The 21,865-nt window shown below is 37.2% G+C and overlaps 2 long non-coding RNA genes across 2 annotated transcripts in view; one reads left to right on the top strand and one right to left on the bottom strand.

Annotated features, from left to right (window-relative positions):
• Positions 1–13,372, bottom strand: part of LOC132905292 (uncharacterized) — a 119,667-nt gene extending 106,295 nt beyond the window's left edge. The window contains exon 1 of the long non-coding RNA XR_009657768.1: positions 13,285–13,372. This is a non-coding gene — a long non-coding RNA (uncharacterized LOC132905292). The remainder of the gene's footprint in view (positions 1–13,284) is intronic.
• Positions 13,373–14,326: 954 nt separating this feature from the next.
• On the top strand, positions 14,327–20,053 carry LOC132905291 (uncharacterized). Its single transcript, XR_009657766.1, has 2 exons — positions 14,327–14,962; positions 18,646–20,053. It is a non-coding gene; the product is annotated as an uncharacterized LOC132905291 (long non-coding RNA).
• Positions 20,054–21,865: the final 1,812 nt, after the last annotated feature.

The following is a 21,865-nucleotide window of genomic DNA, read 5'->3' as shown; positions in this document are numbered from 1 at the left end:
ATCGCACGGTTCATCTGCCGTGCGAGAAATTATTTATTCCGGAGATAAAGGAATGCAGAAGCGTGGAAACGATTAATCGCATCTACAGGCTAATGAAGCTTTGTAACCTGATTTCGATGTTAAAGTATTTCATGCAGATACAATACAGCAACGGTGGATATTATTTGAAATTAGTCATGGAATAGGTAATGAAATTCTGATTAAATTTTTGAGAAAGAGTAGCGATAATCGAATTATGAGAAACTGGAATATTTCCATAATAATATTCTGCAATAATTTACAAATTTAAATAGTTTCAATGTATTACAATTTTATCATTCGTTGCGTATATTAATATTTGAAATATCACCGATCGTGCCAATTATATGCCAATTAAAATACGTATTTATTAATAGAAGAATGATAAGTAAAAAATTTAACTAAGAAAATAATATAGTGTAAACCATATACTATAATTTTTAATTTCACCTCCTAACTGCAAACTTACTTTTACGGGCGTTTCCTGCATACTTGGTCGTTTAAGTCTATGCAGTTTTCTTAGGCTTCTGGGGTTTAAAATCCCCAAAAATTCTCGAATACTCTTCCAAGTTCCTAGAATATCATCCAATAGTTTTTATTGTAACATGCTACCTTGGATTTTTTAAGCGAAGCAAAATTCAACCAAAAATATGGGAAGAATAAAAAATTACTTAAAATTACTGTTTGAAAACGACCCAGTATGCAGATGGCGGATTAGGTGAATTTTTATCTGTGGTATCGATTCAGATTTAAAATTAAAACTTAGTTTTGTTTTCTTAAATTAATAGCGAGGAATTTTAACGATATTCATAAAATATAGATATTTCATATTCATAATAGGAATATTGTCTCAATCACGTTGAACTTCAGCTGGGGAAATTTTCTAATGAAATATTGTTAAGTGTATGCTTGACGTCTTAACAATCGTTGTATGAAAATGACGTAAATAATTGAGAAGATTTGAGTCACGAACTAATGGTCGTTATTACACCGGTTCGCGATAATTAATTCATTAATTAAATGGGTTTGCTACGCGGGAACGAGTCCGTTTGATGTGGCTACGGAAACGGCAATTCCTGGATTAAATCTGGCCGAAGGAGGCTCGACGAATTTTGGTTTCCCGGTTGCCAATTATAGCTTGTTTGAAATATAGGGTAATCTGTCTCTGCTCATGTTTAAATATAAATTCGCGTAATCTGTATACCACGTATAAATGAAACCTACGTGACTACAGATATAAATCTCCAATAATAAATAATGGTATATTAACGATAAACTATCGACGTGAAAATTTGAGGTGAAAATTTCATGTCAAGAGATTGAAAAATATTATTTCACGAATTATATATAATTTAAAGAAAATTGATAAGAGAACCAAACTGACTTATATGAGACCATCGTGTGACTTCATGACTTGAAAAATCATTTATAAAGAGCGAAATCAGAGAAAAACAAATTTAATGCAAAAAGTAGCAACACGAATGCCAAAATATTTGCAAAAATATAATAAATGTATACATATGTATACATAAATAAGTCAGTAATTAAGAAACAGGTGTAGAGGAGAAAGAAGGAAACAAGAAAAATTCTATTATTTATCAGAATTTACGCCTCTTAGCTCAAGGTTATAAACCAAATAATAATATCGAAGATTTTAATAAATTCCTAAGGATTTCCTAAGGAATTAAATATATAATTAGGAATTAAATAATAATAAGGAATTCCTAAGAAAAATACTAAGAAACGAACCAAGCGTTCTATTTTTCTCAACGAATTTCATAACAAGGATGATTTATGGAAGGTGTACGTTAAAGAACTGGAAGACTCATGGAACGAGATGTCCCGAATTTCAGAAATGATGACGCTCGAGAAACCACAAAGTTGAACAACATGCCCGTAGCAAAATCACGAATCTTCGCTGATCCACAGAACACGACGTTCCACTTTTCCTGAACAAAGAGAACATTCTGTACGAAACAATCTCTGCTACCCTAAAGAACAGAGGCTGCTCTCTGATCAGCGTACTCAGCAAAGAATACTGTTGTTAGACGCGTGTACGTTTTGAAAAGGAGCCCCATAAACGAAGGTATCTCGTTAAGGATCATATTTGTTTCATGTACCTTCTATAATTCAGTTTGTGTGTATTCTGTTTAATCAAGTGGCAGAAAATAATATTATTTTGTATGATAATAGCCTCGATCCAATGATATTTATCTAATCTATTACATTACTGTATATTACTGCATTTGTTCATAATGCTACATTCAGTTTATATAAACAAGTTACAGGCAACAGAAAATTATATTATTCTGTATAATAATAGCTTTGATCGAGTTTTAGTCTAATATATCAATATATTAAATACATAGAAAATAAAACCACCACTAAAATTGTAATTCTATCTTACAGAAAACGACATGACGTAGTCTATACGTCTACATATATCTGATACCTCACTTTGCAATAAAAATCGTTTCGAAGAAGATTTAGAGATTGAAGAAATTAACGAATTTTCACGAAATTTTTTCTCTGGTGCTATAATCCAATAACAAAATGTAGAACGTATTTTACGATCCAAATAAATTGCAGGACTTCGCAGAGGACGAGTTACTCATGATTCCCTGTTCTCCAGTTCGTTTTCTCGTTCTTTTAATCGCCTGATTTATTCACCGCGGTGAAGGCACAATTAAGCATTCCCGTATGCGTGATTTAACAGGTGGCCCCGCAATAATTTACTGGGGAATTGGGTTACGTAAATGGCTGGGATAATTAAATGTGACAGGAGGGAAAAGGGTTGAAGTCGAAGGGGTCGCGAACACGGCGACATTTTATGATCTGACGTGTGTCATGTTTCCACGGGAACGATTTGCACCAATTTGAATAAAATTGCCGTTCGCTTCGAATGAGTATCGAACAATGGTCGACGGTTTTGACGTCATTCACGGATTAAAATAACGAGTCGATTCTAGCTGACGTGTGTAAGGATAGACGATGGAGTTCCAGCAGGAGTCTGAATAAAATGTTGTTGCGAATTAATCGTGCTTGATGTGAGATTAATTTAAAATTGAGCGAAAAAGCATGTGAAAATGAAATATCGTTTTATTTGAGCCTGATTTTCTATTTTCATGAATTTTTGTCGTTAAAACATTTTTATCCATGTGACTTTTATCGTATTTTTTCAGTTATCTTTTTACGATATTATCATACCAATATTTTTCAATTTTACTACAAAGTTTCACTACGAACCACTCAGAAGTCAAACTGACCCATTTTTGGTAAAGTTTTTAATTTTAATTATACTAATATGGATATAATTTGGATTTAATCTTTCATAAACCGAAAAATTACTGTTGATAGAGTTGATGTTATTTGGCTTCTACATGGTTCCTATGTATTTGTTGGACAACTATTTAACATCATATTTTCATTCTAAATTTTATGATGATATATAATATTATGTTAAATAATATACGTGAAAAATACATATGAGCTACGAAAGAAATTACCAGAACGACATAATACTTTGCTATTATCTGAGAACTGACACAAATGTTAGAACCGACGTTCGGTAAAAACCATCAGTGTCGAACAGGAGCCAAAACCAAAGAGAATAGAAATCGCTTTAGTGAAATTGAAACTTCATTTCGAGTTTCATTCACGCATAGGAAAAACTGTTTGACCAGAATTTCAGACGAACGAAATTTATACGTCCTCGTTTATTTCCTGTCTACTAAAAGAAGCACGCGTCGTCGATATCGTGTACCATTGAACGAAAGGTGGAACCGAATTCGAATGGCAAAAGCAAAAAATGTGGTTTTCAATCTCCAATTCGGAGAAGAGAAAAAGGCCACAAAGCGATTTCTGCGAAGCGTCGATGTCGAACGAGTGAAATTAATTTCGGGGGCACAGTAAATTGTTCGTGCTCGCGGCTGCACCCGCTCGTAGCCTCGGGATTAATTGCCGCCACGGGGACTATGGAACCCGCTAATCTGCCGTTATGAAATATCTCGTTAGTATGTACGCGTGTACAACGACCAACATACGATCATGTGCCACTCGCTATGCTCGATGATATGGTCTTTACCCAATAGACTCTTTCTGGCGATTTATAATCTGAAAAAGCTTTTTTGTTCTTGGTGATCATGATTCACCGATATGAAAGAAGGACATCTTATGTGGAATTTAAATTGGAAGATCTTACTGGCTTCTCTTATTTTGTAATTTTTAATCTTTCTGTTTTCTCGCTCTTTTTTTTCAATTTCTGTGGAAACAAGCTGTGAAGCTTCTTTCCGAAAAAGAACTAGGTCGTAATTTAAAAAATTAGAACACGTCACACAAGATTAACCCACTTTCGAAGGTAAAAGAAATACTTTGTCATGTAACATAAACGTTACTGGTTTTTAAAATAATTTCATCACCAACTAGATTCTATCTATTCGTGACAAACGTGACAATTCATCAATGTTATGATTGTCCGATTTTTAGCTCTATTCATTCATAAGTAAATCAAAAATAAATTGTCACAGGAACGTTGATTCCACAGAATTAACAAACATAAAAATTGTTTTAACCTAGATTTAAAAATAAAGAAAGAGAAAATAACTTTGCACTTCATAAATACTTCAAACCACCGCAAACAATACAATTATAATCCGATCTAACACACATTCGGAAACATTTGTATAATATCAAATCTCTCGACTATTTAAAAATGGTATTTCTATATCTCTTTTATCAAATATCGGATTTTATTCACTAGTGATAAACGTGACAAACTATTCATCAAAGATATGACACCTTAACAACGTAAACTCGGTTGGCTTCAAACAAGCTTCAATTTCACCGACACGGAAAAGCGAATTATTTTGCAACAACGGACGGATCTGCATTTCAGCCCGTCGACGTCCTGGAAATCCCAGCTGGATACGCTGCACTGTTTCTGGATACTTCGAAACGTGGACCTGACACGCGCTTTGACCTCGATTATCATGCATATAATACAAAAAGGGAGCGTAACTCGCGATCGAATAGGAAATTATTATCGATTGTTAGCCAAAGCAATTTTATGAAATTTTAATCGACGAAAACGAATTAACTGGTCAATCACATTTTCAATTTCTTAACGACAATACTGTTGAACCTCGATAACTCCAACTTCTAAGGTTACATCGATTACGTACTTCGACGAATTGACGTTCTGACGACCTCAATACGTCAATATAATCAAATCTGAATATAGATTTTTGTGAATATATGCGCTGCAGGCTTCAAACTATTCGTCGTGTCTCTTTGAATACGTGTCTACTACAACGATGATCAAATTCAGAAACGTTTCTACATCTTACAGATTTCACGAACAGTGGCAGACAAAAGGAAGTTCGTAAAGTAAGAAGTACGAGAAGACGCGATAATTTTAAAAAATGGATTTACTTTAAGCAAGAGCAACGAATAAATATACAACAGAATACACGATTGTTAAAAATTATATATTAATAATTATTAAAAATAAAATTATAACAATCCACAGTGTAACGATCATCTACAAACCGACAATATCAACTACGAATTAACCTAATTTACAAAATTCAAAATATAACAGATCCGAGTCACAAACTGCTAAATCTATTTCCTTCAAACTGCGATGCAACCCAAAGGGAAGAATGTTCAAGGAAAAAATAATACAAAGGAAAATCGGAGAGAAACAGCGAGGAGAGTTGAAAGTTAGCAGGAACTTGGCGAGTACGTTTATTTTCCATGTAGTGGCCGGACCCGCATAAGCGTCCGGAGGGAGGAGGAGGCACATCGACGAACGCCAATACGATTGCTTTCGAATGTGCACTCTTCGCCGTGACCGGGATGAGTTTCGAAACTCTGGACGCTTATCGTGGCCCCGTAGAGGAGTCCCGATGGATCCTAAACTGCAGAGGGAAACAAGGGGTCAGGAAATCGAGCAGCAAGGGATGGGTGCTGGCTCCGGAAGCATGCGGCTCGAGAGGCAGCTTATATCTGCCTGCTGGGATCGTGTGCCAGGATGCTGGACGCGTGGTTGTGTTTCGCCTGTGTGCACGCCAATTTCGCCTGGTCACGGTGAACCGTTTGGTAAAGGAGATAAGGAGCTTTCGATTATTTGATCTCGGGCTCTGGGTTTTCAGTTTAGATGAGTTGGCTTCAACTGGGTAATGAAACAAGCGTGAAACGTCGAAGGGGAGAAGTGAACGACTGTGAACCAGAGGAAAGGAGGTGGCATAATATGGAAATAGTGTTTGGTTTGGAGGGTTGAAAAGGCGGAGAGCAATGGGATGATCGGAACGATGGAGACTGTTTGGACAGGAGAAATAGCTTTGGAATTTATGTGGACCATGTCACGCGTGCACGGGATTTTACATTTTCTTCTACCTAATTTTTTTGAAATATATTATTGAGGACTTTGATAGAATATATTACTTCTTTTACGTTAAGAGATATTAAAAAATATACTGCTTAGTATTAATGTGTTATTTTAATGTGCAAAGATAATTCAAAAGAGGACAGACAATACGTCGATGTCTCTTTAACTTTTACCGCAACCACAAGAATTTTCAAATTCGCTTGCTTGCTATGGGGATGTTTAATTGCAACAAATTCAGATAATGCTGGAGCAATTAACTAGATATTAATATAATAAAAACAAATATTAATTCAACAGAAGATGGTTTTATCATAATCTACAGTTTCTCATTACACTTTCCTAGTTCTACGAACCTATGTAACTAACTTTGATACTTCAATGTACATGCACACGAGCTTTCAAAAGGGATTACGATCATTCGAGGTAGCATTGGTACGTAACGAGAATGAAACCCAATTTCTCACTCTAATTCTCAGAATTTATACAACTATATGCTATCTTAATGGAACAAAACCCATTGTATGTTTCTCTTATGTAAAGCTGGTATCTCCAACTACAGTTAATATTTTGTTTCAATATCATGAACCTTACTTAACACTCATCTATTCTTTATGTCAACGAAACACTTTACTATAAGTGTAAAAATTCTTATTTATGAACAATACAAACAATCTTGTACCCAAATATATAAAGTTTCTTAATATTTATTTCTATTTTCAATACAAGAATTTTTTATCATTATGTTAATTTAACCTTGTTACTCAACTGCTCAACTGTATCTTTCTATTAGTAAAAAATTTCTTAAGTTTAGAGATAAAATTGTTATTAACATATTAAATGCACAAGTACAACAGATATATTAAATGCACTTAAGTTTGAAAATGAAATTCTTATCGATATAAAAATGTCATTTCATTTGTTAACACGAGATTAAGATTGAAACACAACAATTCGAGAAACGCAACAGAATTAACAGCAAAGAAAGATGAGGGAAGAATGAGAAGTAATGCAACGAAACTCACTAACGATAAGTTTTACTAAATCAAATTTCCTTCAAATTTATTAAAATTTATTGCTCAATACAGTCCAAAGTTTCCAGTTTGAAACTTCTCTAAATTACCTGTAACCTGATACTACGACACTTTGTTGAAAATGCCACGTTCCTTCGCCAACAGTACAAGGCCGATTTTTTCTTTTTCCTCGTGATCCGTCGAGTAAATTTAACGCAATAGAAACTCCCTTTTCAACGAAACCTACGGAAACTGGATATGGGTCAACCGAAAAGCGACCATGCATTATCGCGAACGGTGCTGCTCGCAAGGTCGCACTTTTCCCCAGAATAATTGCATGGCCGAAGTTCCCAGTACACGTGTTCCGCACCGTTGATCGATTAAGTTCGCTGAGAGGAAATTTCGAGATTAACCTGGACCCGTCTGAGCAAACGATTTACACGCGGTCAAGTATTGAATACACGACGACCGTGATAAGAAGTTTATTCGCAGGCAATTAATATTCAACGGACGTCTTAGTAGTTTGCGAACCATCGATAGTGCAAATTATTTGTTTCTCCTTTGAAGTAATTTTCCTGTTTGAAAAAATGTTGAGCTACATATTAGTTCATCAGAGTTTGACTCATTTTTCATTATCAGCTCCCATTTGGGGATGTAGATATTTAGTAAATTAATAAACGAAGCATCATGGTCTAATGGTATTCTCTTTTGTAATAATTTTAATTTCAATTTTCTAAGCTCATAGCGTTTTTCATAGTAGCGTTTTTTCTAATATTTTTAATCACATAGAACATATAGATTTGCATACTTCATTTTAATTTTGTTTCAATAAAGCAGTCGTGTATATAATGGATTTATTGCAAGATGAAAGAAATGAGAAAAGATGCAAGAAAAAAGGGAGAATATTGATAAAAAAAAGCTCCTCTAAATGTAAAAGGAATTTGGATCAGTCCATTAATTGCAGAATAATTGACGGTCGTCAAGTATCATACAGTGTACAAAAGTGGCTGGATATGATCGTCTTTAACCACTTACCCTGCGTCTCTCTTAATATATACATTTTTTTAATCAGCTTTTCAGTGACTAAATGATATAATTGTTTAGATTAAAATAACAAATAGGACAGTTTAAAATATGAAACGTATTACTCATATTTACTAATCTTTCATTTCGCGTTCCATTATTAAGAATCATTAAATTCTGCTGTATATTTCAGGGAGAATTATTATGCATATCTGCCAAATAATTAAATATGGAATTTAGATAAATACTGCCCCTAGTTGCATATTAAATGCGACAAGATAGAATTGGAAGGCAGTATCCGGAAGTAGTCGATAGAAACAGTATTACGTTATTATACAAACTAGTATTTCGTGTATCAATGAGAAATAGGTGAAAATTGTTAAATTTTCATGCATTCATTCGTCGAATAATAACATAGATTCATTATCATTTATATTCCAATAACGGACAATTGAATACCTTAAAACTACTTTAAAAAATGCATAGCTTAGATGTGAAAAGTTAAAAGTTAAAGGTGAAGATACCTGATATTGAAAGGTCAGCAAAATAAACAGTATCATACATTATTCAGTGGAATGTTAGTTCTATGTATACATACTACACTATATTCTACCAAACAATCCATACTTCAATTTCACTCTGAAATTATGCTAGAAATTGAACTTGATCGTGAATGCAACTGCTATTTATCACACGAGACAAAAGTTCAACAAAAGAATGGTTCAAGAAATTCCCGCTTAAATTACTTCACACTCGCGTTGGAACGTAACACATGTGATATTCTAAACCGACAAGCTTTTTCCATCGCGGTAACCAACAGTCTAGCAAATCACAAGCAACGGGCTGTTTAGCATACAATCAACAATCAACAGCGTACAAGGAACACCGTGAATTTTCACGCACGTTAACCGCACCGTTTCTAGTCGTTCCGTTATTCACGCGAATAGCTCGCGAGAGGCACGCACGCCGACCAACGTTAATCGTATGCATATGAACAGAGCGTGTTTCAATTAAATTGCACGTTCCATCGGCGACGCTCTCTTCGCGTATTCCTAAACATGCACACCGATGTCACGCAACTGTCGTACGCCGCTGCGACATGCGTTGTTTATAACAAATACTACACGAACTATCGTAATCCATACGATATTTTCAGAACTACTCTTCGAATATCTCGATGAATTTTGAAAATTTAATGCATCAATGCTTTCCAATGAGGATCAGATTAAAATGATTTTGGCAATCGATCTAAGCTTTGCTCCATTTCAAATGTTACATAATAAGAAAGAATATAAAGCGTATATTAGTCTGTGTTGAGTTATCTTTGAATAATAATATTTTCCTGTGAAGGAAATTCTAGGCCCTTTGTAATTTTAAAAGAGATTTAGTATGAAACTCTAATTAATATGAATATATAAATGAAAGGTAATATGCCCTGGAAGTATTGTGTTAAGAATTATTTCTTCCTGACTAGGAAAGTACGAATGTTTGACTTACAGCTTAGAAAATCTCAAATTGTATACTTTACCGGAAGAGTTGAATGATTTTATAAATTCGTAAATTCTCACCTAAAACAGAAAAATGTGCTTGTTACAAACATTGAAAATAGAAGATAATTGGTAGATTTAAAAAGTAGTATATAGAAAATAATGATTAGATTGCTTTTTAAAATATCTACTAAAAGTATGCATATGTTTCTGACAAAATTAATCTTGATTTTCATTTGGGTACAAACACTGATCAATTATATTTTCTAAGGATTCCTCAATTTTAATATTTTAATATCAGATGCTATGATTATAATGCTTAATTCGTACTATAGATTCCTACTATGTATAATTCCTAGTAATTCCTTCCTATATGTATGTCATTATATATTATTATTATTATTATATTACAGCTCGGTAATTACACAGGATGTGTCCGAATAACATGAACGAGAGAGTATAAGGCGATCCTTTATGGAAAAAGTAAGAAGATGTAGAATAAAATTCCTTCATATAATTTTTCGTTTTCAAGAAAATCAAGTTTAAAAATTTGTTAAATATGCTTAATTACCGATTGGATATGAGTAAACAATCGATAAAAGGTTATCCTAGATGTAAAAATAAATAGAAAATGTGAAAAGAAATTTTTCCGTTTGAAGTTTCATTTTTAAGAAAATAGAATGTGAGCATGTTTGGTCAAAAATTCGTCTAATACACGTATATAGGAAAAATTACAGATTTATGCTTCTCGTAGATAAAACGTCTTATGAATAAACTTTATCCTACATTTTCGACTATTTACTTCTGTTCAATCCAAAATTAGCCACGTTTGAGCGTATTTGACAAATTTTCAAATTCGGTTTTCTCGAAAACGAAATCGGAAATAACAAGATTCTATCCTATATTTTTTTTGCCATTTTTTTCGTAAAGAATCGCTTCACGTTTGTATAGAAGAAAAAATCGCTACATGTGCCACTTGTATGTTATTCCGCCGCATACTGCATGTAGTGTTACTTTGCATCACTTGGTTTCTCTCTATGCTTTAATTATGTCGTACATTTACCTATATATATTGTCGAATATTCATGGCAGTATATTAAAAACCAATAAATAAAAGACAAATAAATTTTTACAGATTCAAAACCTGACATTTGGAACTTCCAAGAAATATATCAATAATAATTTCACTCGAATTTATCTAGAAGAAAATAAGTACACAAGCAGACGAATTTTTCGTAACGTGATAACATCGGCTAATTCAACGGAGTATCAAGCAATGCCCTTCTCAATCTTCATCACATCTTGGTTTACCGACAAAGCCGCTAAATCAGAAACCAAGTCCACTCTACGTTGGTCGATCGATCAAACGAGTAGAAAGCAACGTTCTCCCGTTGAGCGGCGAAACTTCGCCTATCAGCAAAGGCAGGTAAACTTGGAGCTAAAGCACAAGTGGACAGCCCACTTTCGCTACGTTCGTTCGACGTTCTCTAATTAACGCGCGAGCCTAATTATAGAATTACAGACAGCGACGGTTGGACGTCGTCTGCCAATAGACGGAAACCCAGAATCAACCTGATTCAGCGAACGACGGGAATCACCTTGAGAAGGGTGGACAAAGGCGTTCGAGGGTGACAGTATCGCAGCCTTGACCCAAAACCATCCACGTTTCTCCCTAGTTCGACTCGGCTTAACGGTTATTCCATCCGGAAACTTTGTCGCCAAAAACAGCGAGAATCTCTGTCTTCGATCAACCGAGAATCCATCGTTGTTAACTGCTTCCGCCTTTATTACCAATTACGTTTTATGACTCCGGAACTTGGCCGCCTTCCGTGGTACAGTATCTCACTGAGAACACTGTTTACCATCGAACCATGTTCTAAATTATTGGCAGAGCTTAGAGTTTACAATTTAAGTTGGCGACAGTTTGGTGTGATACGATTATATTGTGGATGTTTATATATGACAAGTGTAAATATATAAAATTGTACAAGGATGTGCACGAATGCAAAAATCTGTAAAATATCAAGAGTAGAGTACATATTGACACATTTGGAAAATACATTAGAGGAATGCATTTAAAATATTAAAAAGTACTTTTAACGTAGTGTCGTCACGTTCCTCTACTATTCATTGTATGTATAGTCTTAATTAGTATGGCTTCTAAACGATGGAGCTATACGCTACAATCCGAGACTTTGGAATCAGTAAATCTACTATAGACACGAATAACGTAAACAAAGGAGTTAATTCAGACTGCGGTTGCCTTAGAAAATGTTGTCACAAAATTCTACGGAAACAAAGAAAATTATTGTTGATACTTTTAATACGAACTTCGATTTAATAACAAAATTAACAGAAGATCCGCTATATCCATAACTCAGAAGTACAGTACTTGCATTATACCTAGCCTCGAGAAAGAGCACATAAAGATGTATCATACACCAGCTGCTCTTCATCAGCAAGCTTTACGAGGTCATTCAAAAATATTTATTACAATATTTCGTATGTATCAGTAGAATCAACCTCGACCTTCGCATGGTTAAAGAACAACCCTTGCGTCTCCATCACTACGATCTAAATCTCCGTACAAAACGAAACTGCCAACGATTTAGCGAAGTACATGCAACCGCTTTCACCGGGCTCTATCAAATGTCAAAGTTCAGTACACCAGTTCAGCTGATCAATATTGCTGGGTGTTCATTCGGCTGCCATTGGCGCACTTTGAAACGCGATTGTCTTTCACAGTGAGAATAGACGAGCGGACGGACGTCGTTTGACCTTCGACAGGCATCTTCCGCGGGATTTCAGCCGCAAGGATTCCTCGCCACGCCCAGGCACGCGTAGGCTGAACCCTGAGCACCGTCGAAAGGGTAAAGGGCGCGTGCAGCCTGGAATTCCAGCGACCACCGGCAGGAAATCAATTACAGGCCTTTAAATCCCACGACGACCGGCTTCCTATCGATCTTCGCCTCCCACGGAAGTATCCGCGACTGCTTTGCATCTGCTTATGGACATCTCGCTACCGAACGATTATCGGCCACAGTATCAATCGGCCGCTGCTAATTTTTCTATTTCGGTTTAATAAATAGAACTTCGGTCCTATGGCTTCTAAATGATTCATGATACGATTAAGTAAGTCGATGTAATCTAAAAATCACTACAACGTTCATTAATTGGATTCTTGGATCACGTCGACTTATTTAATTGAAAGAAACTTCAAAGCTACGTATGAAAACGTGAAACGACTTACTTCTTCTAATTTATCGAATCTATTAAAATACAAAAATGATCTCGTCCCACAAAACAGAATTTCCAAAAATCTCATATACGAAATAATTTGCCTAATTCATTGACTCACGATACATTATGCATCATCTGCTTACAACAGGCCGCGCGTCCGTTAAGCGGTTGGTCGTGGAGCGTGACCCGCCGGAATGGTCGACGAAGCGAGCCCGGCCACAAAGCCGTGGACCACGAAAGGGTCAACGCATTCCATGCCGCGGAAGCGTATCGTTTCAAAGAAACCGCGCGCGGCGAACGAGCGAGCGAGCGAGCGAGCAAGCGAACTAGGAGAAACGGGCAGACGGACACGAGGCAACGTAACGGCCCCGATCTTGGCTGGCTGGCAAGGACGAGGTCGCGAGCGCGGCCTAATCGTGTTCGTGCTCGTAGATGTACTCTCTCGTAGTTGGCACAGAGATCTGCAAAAGGGGGTTGTATGCAGCTGCAGAGTGCAGGCGCACCCCCGGGCCGCTCGCGTTATATAGATAATACACGGACGCGCGAGGCGTCGCACGGCAAAGAGGGAGAGGCGAGGAAGAGCGGAACGGAGCGCGGAGGAAGACGAAGCGGAGAGAGACACGAGAGGGAAGAAAGAGAAGAACGAGCGTGGAAAATACATACAGGGAGCGCGAGAGAACCGACAGAGCGACCGAGAGGAAAATAGAAAAGAGTGGGTGGTTACTGGTGCCGGGTCGCGAAACGGGCCGCACGGTGAGGCGGGGAGGGTAGCGAGGATTCGCTTCCGTGTCCCAGTAGCACTAATGACCGCCATCCTCCCCTCCTTCCGTTTACTGCTCCCCACTACCGCGCCCTTGCACTCTCACCCCTCCATGGTGCGCTCCCCACTTCTTCTCAGCGCCGCCGTTGTTTCCCCGCCGTCTCCCCTCCACCCGTGGCACGTACATCCAGGATGACTCGAGTTACGTCATAGCGCCTAGAGCGTGCGCCTTCCCCCCAAACCCTTCCGAGCTTCGTTCCACACCGCTCAAACTCGTTCGCGTTCTCCCTCCCCCTCGAATGGATCTCGCTCCTTCCACCAAACCGTCGTACTCCCCGACCGTCACGATCAACCCCTCCACCTTATCCGCGTTGAGAATCCAGCAGCGCGGAGCGTATACACACGCTACGAGTACGCTATATATCTTTCCACTATAGCGGCCAGCACTTGGCGAAACCGTGGGGGATCCGGCAGTCTCCTCTGGTACACCGAGCTGTGTGTTACCGTTCCTCGCTTGTTGTATCACGTTCTCGCCGTAATCAGCGTCGACGCGCGTCCGATCTGACAGACCTGTAGTCGCGGCGGCACGTCGTCGTCTACACACGCGCGCACTCTGTATACATATATATATACACACACAAAACTTACGTATATGTGTATATATACGTAGAGGCAGAGAAAGAGAGGGAGAGATATACACAGGTGACCCAGCAACATACACGCACACGCAAACGTATACGAAGTCCGTGCACACATCATCCGCAGGCACACGCACCTTTGCGCGCACACGGACCACCGACCAACAGAAGATCATAAAGGAAGGATATAAGGAGGAAAAATCCGACGCGGGTGTTCGAGCAGTGCGAAGACCAAGGCAATCGCTTGTCACGTTTAATCGGACACGCGCGATCGCGGCTCATAAGTGAAAAAGGATACGGGACGCACTGGAGAGATACACGGTGTGGCCAGGTGCAAACGGTCCTTCCGGTTAGTCGTCCGTACCTCGGCCTCCATCATCGAGGAGTAACACGTGCAGGTGTGTATCCGATCGCGCGCACGTGTACGACGTACGCTCGTCACGCTACATACCCGTGCATACATACGTATCACGCTGTGTGTGCGTATGTGAGTTTGTGTGCTTGGTTGATTTAGGCAATCAGAGCAGGGGAAGAATCTAGCACGACACAGACAGGTAGGCGTAGGCGAGTTCCTTGCAACGTGTAATTTCTCTGCTGAGAAATCAAAGGAACCGAGTTTCAAATTCAAGTTTCAGACGGTTAGGCCCAAATATTTTCGATTTGTGTACGATCATATATAATGTATCGCGTCGTGGAAGTTCGAAAGTGTTTGTTGTTCCTTCAATGTCGGTTTCCAATTGGTGAGCCAATTTTACGGTGGTGTCTTGCTGTTTTTTTGTAAAGCTTGCACGTTTGAGGATAACCAACCGTGGCGAGTGAGTGTGCCTCTTTAAAGACGTGAGTTGCACGCTTCTCCCGCGAGTACACGTTGAAAGAGATTGTTGCGTAAGCATTGGGGGTGAACACGTAGTGAAACCGGAAGCGGTCGTTCGAGGCCGCTCCGAGCTCCAGAACCAGGGATTGTTCGAGGAAAACCTAGTGAAAATGCAATTAGAGTGGATAAACGACGAATCGAGTTTGATTACACATAGTGGATCTCATGGTTCTGTTGTTCTTTTGTTTTGGACGCATTGTCATGGATCAGAACGAAGATCTTGTATTTCTTCTTTCGATGGAATGTTGTTTCGTCCAGTTCAGACGTAATTTATAATAATTTTCTTTCTCATAGTTTGGTCGATTTATTCCATATAAACCATAGATTATTTGTTTCCCATTTTTTTCATTCATCATTGTGAAGTCTATCTAATTAGAAGTCGGAAAAGGCATATTCTAAATACTATCAAAATACAAATTGGTAACTCGCATATTTTCAATAAAGCGATTTCTATATAGTAATACAGATATGTTGCATCGTTGAAGGTTGAACTATGCATATGATACACACATATGGCTCACATGATGTTTGAATATTTTTACATGCACATGTGACAATTGGAATATTTTTAAAATTTAATTCACAATAAAGTTATTCAGTTTTCATATTGTCAAAATGGAAATTAGTGTATCATTGTCATTTAATAGGAATTGAAGTAGGGGTAGTTGATGTTTCATCTCATAGAATACAATTCCAAGTTGCCTATATTTGTTCGTCGAACACATTCGCTGCTTTTCAAATTCTGCTCGAATTCTGTGTATTCTCGTTTCATCAGAAATATTTTTATCTCAGGTAACATTGTCTTTTACACTGTTCAGTGCTTTGCTTACTTCCCTATGTTATTTCATGATCATACACAAAAACCAAAATGCAGTAGTTGTGTCGTTCTAATAATGAAATAATTGAATCAGCGCGCCATATGCGCCAGTAGCAGTAAAAATTCCATTGTCTGCAGCTTTAAGTAAGTACTTAATGAAAATCATATAAAATATTAGGGAGATCTGTCAAGAACGATTATTTATCTACGAAACCATTCAGCGTTAGAGGGCAATAAAAGCAAGGGGGATTTCCCATCCTCGTACGCGTCTCGCCCTTTCACATTAAACGGTTCGTAAATATTGACTTACAGTCGAGTAGGCGTGAAGATCGGTTCGTCATTTGTGCTCTACGAGTGGCTTCGTTGACAGCTGTAATTTGTATCGTCTGCAGTTTACATTGTTCGCGAGTAAACCGTTTCTCGGTGCCAGCATAACCATGCAGCCTTAAATCAATGTATGCCACGTAACGTTATTGATAAAAGGGGTACGTACGTATGTATCACGTTGCACGACAGTTATATATGCATGAGCTCGTGTTTTCCTCTTTTTCGTACATATATCTTCGATCCGTGAAATACAGAATGGATAGTTTAAGAGTTTATGTATTAGGAAATAAATATCTTCGATCACACGTGCACTTTGATACCATTACGCTGCATGACATCTTTGCTAAGGTGGGATAAGGCTGTTTGTCAATTTGACGCAATCCTCTGATTATGAATTTTATAAAGACCGAGGATGGGTTTCCCACAAATCCATAGGGATCTGAATCTATTTAAAAATCCTCTCTAAATTATATTACGTTGAACAAAAACAAAATTCTATCTATTCCTTCTACTATAACCTTTTTATTCAGAAATTCGCTTTACCACAACTCCTATACCCCAGAAACAAATGGTTTCAAAATACCCTCTTAGTAGAACCCTTCTCCACCGACTTACGAAACAATCGGCAACGGAACGGAGCCTCAGATGAACCCAGCACAATGCGCGCGGCTAAGTATCGTAATCATCCATCACCGGATTCAAGCCAAACTCGTTGGCTTTCAACGCTAATTGTGTTATCGTTGATCTCATCCCTCGACGACCATTTATTAGTACGCGACCGTGTCTCAGAACTCAAACAGAATCCTGCTTCTCATTTAAGAACATTTCGTGGTCGTGTTTACGACGCGAAATTTGGCATAGGAGCTAAACGACAACGATTCAGCGTGGACTACGCTGCGACAGGTGTTGTAACTGGCCCAGATTCCGGTTCGTTTACCAATAGACAGTCTCGCTTAAATATATCAGCAGCTGCGCGGCCGATTTCGCAACGGTAGGGTCCGCAGAATCCTTACGAATCGATATCGCGATCGGTCAAATCGATAGCCGAATCGAGCCAAACCAGCACAGCCAGCCCCCGTTGCGAAACGAAAAGGAAAGTTGATCTACGTTTGCATCTTTCGGCAGCAGAATGCAATCTACCGACATGGATCTGCGGCCGAGGACCGCCAATTAAGTTTGCAAAACGCCTCGCGTGTATTCCGCCGTTTTCTTTGATTGCGTTTGTGAAAGGACCAGGAAGTTTGTCCGTAGGATTTTTTTGTGAAAGGACTCTGTACAGGTCCAAGAGTCGAATCTACCGTTCGCGTTAATCCTTTGGGATTTGTGGCTGGGTGCTTTTACGTGCATCTCGCGTGTTATCTCCGTTGCTAGTTTCCGGAGCTTAACGAAGCGCGTAATTCGAAACTGAAACGACGAGCGATGAAAATTGTTGATACTTGACGCTGGGTTAGGATTGTTCTTACAAGTATTCAGATGAAGGTCTTCAAATGTCAGCAGCGTTCTTTTCGGATAAGACACTGATAGGTTGCGAGAAGTTCAATTTTTTTGGCTGGATCTTTTGTAGTCCTGGTGCTGATTTTTTTTACGTGAACATTTTTTACTTCAACATCGTTTGAGTGAGTTGTTTTGGGTTTTACAAGTGGCAGAACCGACGTCTTCAGGGACGATGCGTAAGTGGAGCGAATCCGTAATTCTTTCTCTGTTCAAGAAATTTTACGCGGATCTAAAAAAGCAATAATTGAACGACGCAAAACCGAGAGTGTATAAAGGACTATTTGTTGTTTCTCACTGATCGTTAAGAGATACCATCAATTGAATCTTATTAACAAATAATTCAATACATCGCCGTTTCCTGGTTTACGTTTTAACAATTAAAATAATCTTAGTTGAATTACATAAAAAATGAGGAATGCGTTAAAATGTCTTGAATGTTCAAGAAAAATGCAATGAACAGACGTTTTCTTCACCTTAATAGTAATGTGTACATGATGTAGAATTTCTAGTAATATCAGTAATTTTTTCAATTATAAATGCTGGATATTTCTTTCTGTCCCTTTCTGTAGATGTTTGGTCCGTAGAGACGAAGAAATGGCGGAAGGTTGTTCCTTGAAAATGCAGAATTCTTCTCGGGGCATTAGTAACCGTGGCAACCACTTAATTTCCGTAATTTTCTGTTTATTACTCGCTGAGTTATTGCGTTATCAAAGCAGGAGAATACGGCACGCTATTTTTGACATGTCCACGTGCAGCATTTAAATGCTTGCCTTGTTTTGGAAGCTCGGTCGTTTCAAGCACTCTGATCATGATACGAGTTGTAAAAGATAGTATGAAATTTGATTAAATTGAAGTAGATATCTATATATATACGTTTAAATGTGGTGTGCGTATAATTTATGTAACATGTAATGGTCAAGATAAAGATAACGATGATGGTAATTTTGTAAGAGACAGATTAATTAAGTTAAAAATTATGGATCCTCAGAAGAGATTAAATTTATCAAAAAATATATGCTCGAATACCTTTTTTATAAATTTATAGATACCTATTACTTGGACATATAGCAATAAAAATTCGTCAGTTATTAATATACACAAATATTTTTCTCCGTAGAATTAATTATCGATAAATATCAATTAACATTCAATATCACTGACAAAACGAGCGATTTAGTAACTAAAATTCCCATATAATCATTAATATCGTCATATAAATATCATAAGATTCATATAAATATGTATAAAATGTATTGAATAAGAATTTTTACCTCTTAATACCTCAAAATTGAAAAAATAAATTTCCATCAAAATCAATTAGAGGTTTCAAACATCTCGTAAATCATAGCGGACGCACAATGCCGCGAAATTAATTAATAACCACTAGCAATTAATTACCTGTACCGAATAAAACAGAAGAAAGTTGGCGGCGGTTGGTGGGTCTCGAACAAAAGGGAGGCGTCGCGACGTCGTCGTTAATCGTCTTCGGGATAATTACGCGATTCAACCATTGGATTTTTGCGCGGAAACGCCGCGCTGCCCGAAAGCTCGTTGTTGCCGCAGCGTGATTTCAATTCGCCGCCGAGCCTCTTTGCTCTTCTATATTTTTTTTATTTCTCTCTCTCTCTCTCTCTCTCTCTCTCTCTCTGTCTATCGCCACGAGCTCGAGCTTTTGTACAGTTCTCGCTGCCTGATTTTTGCATACCAAAAGCCACGGAATGTCGCTGCACGAACGTTTGAACCCGCCTCGACCAATTACGTTCCGTGAATTACATCGCGACGCATCGCTTACAGAAATGTCGTTTTTGATTTTCGCGACGATGTCTCGTGATTCTGAAACGAATCCACCAGCCATGTTACACAGGTTAGCGTTTTAGAGTTTTAGGGGCTTTAGATTCTGTGTGTAATCGCAGACGAATTGTTTGATAAGAGGATTTTGTGACAAATGAGAGATCTATTTTTCTTCTCTTAAATGCTCCAGAGCGCATTTAGTTGTTGCTTTTTCTCAAAATCAGTGTCTTCCTATATCCTTTTTTATAAACTGCTGTGTTAAGAATTTTAATGTTCCAGCATGTTACTTTTAGATAATTGATGATTGTGAAGAAATCGACGACGAAATGACATTTAAGCGTAGCAAGGCCAAACGTGTTTAATTTCAAAGCTAATTGCGTAGATAGGTGACAAGTGGTATCAAAATGACTTTCGAAATCGGTTCTTTCATTATCAGCGTAATTACTGACAAAGCCTTTTGTGTTTCCTTAATATTACAACTCACTTTCAGTTATTTTCCTCATCTTTATTTAAAGATGCAACAAAATTCTAAAACTCCCGATTTCATTGCATTAGTGATGATTTAATACACAAATTGTGCATGAAATATTAACTGGACCATATACGACAATATTCATATATATCAAAATATTATTCGGAAATAGAAATAAATTACGAAAATTCATAAATTATGCAAAAATCATAAACGTAACGCAAAAACAAAATTTAGCATAAAACTTGCTGCTTCTATATTTAATTCACGTTACATGTATCCTTATGAAGGTATTCAAATTTTTATGATTCAATATCACTTTTGTTTCAACAAGCAAACAAACATTTAAAATAGCATAAAATTAAAATACAGAGATTACAAATATTAATGTACCTATTAAAAGTATAATATACAATTATTAACCTACACCTATTAACGTAAAAAATATTATCAAATAAATATATTAAGAAAGATGACAAAATTATTAATGTATTGAGAAATTTAACAATAAAATAGGAACGTAAAAATCAGGTATATGAACATCAATTCATTCACATAATATTTTCTTATCGAACTGAAAAAATTGTTTAATGATATAAAGAAGATACAATTGGATAGTAAATGATCGAAAGAAGGAAAGAACTTCAGACTTTAGATCTATGATTTCTTTACTGAGGTTCTTGATAAGCTAACAGTAGTCGTCATTTGTACAGCAACTGTTTCTCCTTCGAGCAAGGATGACACGCGTCGAAAAGCAACAAACACCTTTAGCGCTTGTTGCGTCTTCAACCATGCACAGGTTACGTAATATTACAGATATTACTGATACATTATCGCAGCGTCATTACTGCGTTGCTCGTAAACTTAGTCGTCAGTAAATCGAATACCATCTGCGTCATCTAACGCGTTGTTCTTCTGTCGCGATAATTATGAACCGTATGATAATCAACAAGAAAGGTTTTGCATAAAAACTGCTTTGTGTTAGCAATTGCCTGACATTTTATAATACTTGTTATCTCTCGTAATGCGTCATTGCCAGGTAATTAACGGTTCGAGCTTTGATTCGAGGTCGTACTTTGATAAATCTATTTGTAATATACGATTTGTGATATTAAGGAGATTTCGATATATCTAAACTGCATCTTCCACGTTTTTAATTTAACAAGATTTTTTCATCTGTAAATTTTCAATTTGTGTTTGGGGTATAGCACGGGAATATTTAAAAGTTTGCTAAAATCAACGATGTATTCGTTCGCATTCCTAATTCATTTAAATATGAATTTTTTATTACATTTGTGTTTGGAATAATACTAATATTTAACACTTTGATAGAATTGACAATTAATTTATTAGTATTTATAGGCTTGATAATTGAGAGGTTGTGCATATCGAAGCTTCTATTAGTTTTAACGTTTTAAGACAGAATAGTTTAGAAAATTCTATGTGACAGATTGTGAGGTTCTTTTCTAGATATAAAGATTGATAAAATCTATGTATAAAGGTAGATGACATAAAAATGATGTAAG

Source organism: Bombus pascuorum, chromosome 3 (genome assembly GCF_905332965.1).
Source record: "Bombus pascuorum chromosome 3, iyBomPasc1.1, whole genome shotgun sequence".
In the NCBI taxonomy this organism is placed as follows: domain Eukaryota; kingdom Metazoa; phylum Arthropoda; class Insecta; order Hymenoptera; family Apidae; genus Bombus; species Bombus pascuorum.
This window is presented reverse-complemented; position numbering and strand designations above follow the sequence as displayed.